Source organism: Cryptomeria japonica, chromosome 1 (genome assembly GCF_030272615.1).
Source record: "Cryptomeria japonica chromosome 1, Sugi_1.0, whole genome shotgun sequence".
Taxonomy (NCBI): domain Eukaryota; kingdom Viridiplantae; phylum Streptophyta; class Pinopsida; order Cupressales; family Cupressaceae; genus Cryptomeria; species Cryptomeria japonica.
Genome location: NC_081405.1, coordinates 113,642,931 through 113,645,486, shown reverse-complemented (window position 1 = coordinate 113,645,486; position 2,556 = coordinate 113,642,931).

Here is a 2,556-nt window from a genome sequence, read left to right as displayed (position 1 = left end):
GAAAGATCACAAGATAGAGAGAGGTTCAATCACACAAGATGCCCCCCAAATTCACTCAATCAAAGAAGCTGCCCCCCCAAAAAAAAAAAAATTGATGATTTGGCAATTTATACTTACTGCATGTACAATGGGCCACTTGCAAACAAGGGAAAAGTGGGCTTCTGATTTCAAGATTACAACTACTTTAAATAGGCTATAGAAGACTCAAACCAACAATGCACAAGATCTAAGCCGAGATCCAAAAACATTACAAGTAACAAATAGGCCAAAAAAGACCAAGTTCTAAAAGTAAAATTTCTACTCAAAATGGTAAAAATTTGATAGTACCATGTGAAAGTAGATGAAAAATTATGCACTTTAAAAAAAAAAACACCTAAAAAGGAGGTCATGTGAGCCTAAGAAGTGCCCGAGAAGTTACAAAATTAAGGATTAGATTACAGTTGTGAAAAACTGAAAATTTAAAAAGTTTGTCCACCAAAATTAGCCACTAACCACAACATTGCATAAATCATGAAAAACTAGCCCAAATATAAAACAATTGCATTGAAAAAGGCCTCAAAATTACCAAGTTATGATCCTTCAAAGCTGGACTACAAAATTAAAAAGCTCAACAAAGAGGGGTTAGTTTTTTTTTCAAAAAGTATTGATGCAGTGCTAACTTTGAAACAAATTATAATTTGATGGTCGTATAGTCATCACACCAAACATACCCCCTATGTGGTAGCACGAAATGATGATGTCAATAGTACAAAATGATGACATGGCAATTGACTAAGCTAACACGTGTTGTACAAATGCTAATATCACTAGTAAAGATTTGATGATGTGTCATACAGACATGGTGGCATGGTTCAATACAATAGATGATGTGGCCTATACAAAATTTTATGGGACATGCTTACATGACAATACGAACTACCTGTGTGGCCGTTGAGTAGGAACTAACCGAGCGCTTACATGTCAGTCTACATGGCATCCTCGCTAGTTACTTAGTAGACTTTGGTGGTGAATGGGGTAAGTGCACCAAGATGGTGAACAAAAAGGGGGGTATAAGTGGCCACTTTTTTTTTTTTTTTCTGAAAACAGGTAAACCTGAACTTCAAAGAGATATTCAAAGGTCACACACTTAAAACTAGGAGTTGATAAAAGAATAAGAACTGTATTACTTTGAATCTAGTTTCTAAAATACTAAATTTTTTTAAAATTGGATAAGATTAAGAGGGTCAAACCTCTCTCGCACGAAAAACTATTCTTGATTTTTTTTGAAAAATATAACATAGCTGTTTTTGTGCGCTGCATAAAATATATAATTAAATTTAGTACTTTGCAAAACCTTTTGGTAGGATGATAGGTAAGATTGAGATCTAGAAGTTGTGTAATTTTTTGTAATTTTTTCATTGAGTATTTTTTTTTAATGATTTTTTGAAGTGACCGCATCCTGAAAATTTGGTACCTGTTCGTGTGCTGGGCATAACTTGCATCAAAATAATCGAAAATGAATTTTTTTTTTTAAATTGTATAGAATCTAGTGTAGAACAATAATATGTAATTTATTTTGAATTTGGTCAAGTATATCAAAAGTTATTAAAAAAATGGTAGATGTATGTCTGTGAGGACTGTCAAGGCACTGGTAAAGAAAATTAAAGTTTACTATGCTAATGTTGTCTAAAAATAGAAAAATTTATACGGTTAGAAAGATGAGAAGACGTGTGAGATTATGGTGGTAATTTTAGAGATACCCACTTGATCATTTGTAAACCTGATGATGATGATTTCGAGAAATCATGTTGGAAGATGAAAAAATGTGTAAAGGGATAGAAATGGAGGGAAAATGGGCTTCCAAGTCTTAGGGTCATTTTCCAACCCTCTTACCAAGCCAAAACCCGCATAGGTTCTGATGTGCAATATAACCCGCTTAGGTTTTGAAAAACAAAAAGTACCATTCATAGTTCTACATAACCTGTACGGTTATGTAGAACTAAAACCATAATTTTGAATTTCCCAAAACCCGTACGGGTTATGAAAAACCAAAAATATAGTTTTTCATAACCCATACTGGTTATGAAAAATATCATTTTGAGTTTCACAAAACCCGTACGGGTTATGAAAAAACATTATTTTGATTTTCACAAAATACATATATAATATGTGTTTATGTATGTATATATGAATATCTATAGTTATATATATACATATATTTATATAGATATATGTATATATGTTTGTATACATGCATGTCTCTCTTCTTTTCCTCTCTCTCGTCTTCCTTCCCCCATCACCGTCTCTGTCTATTCTAAGCCCTAATTATCCTTCTTGAGTTCTATCTCATCTCTCTCCCCCTCACACTTCTCTCTCTGCCAAGTCTCTCACCCTCTTCTCCTTCTCGTTCTCTCTCTACCTCATCTCTCTCTCTCTCTCTCTCTCTCTCTCTCTCTCTCTCTTGTTATCCTATCCTATTATCACCCTCTCCCCTTCTCTCTTTCTCTCCCCTACCTCTCCCTCTCCCCTACCTCTCCCTCCCCCTCTCGTTATCTTATCCTATTCTCTCTCCTGCCC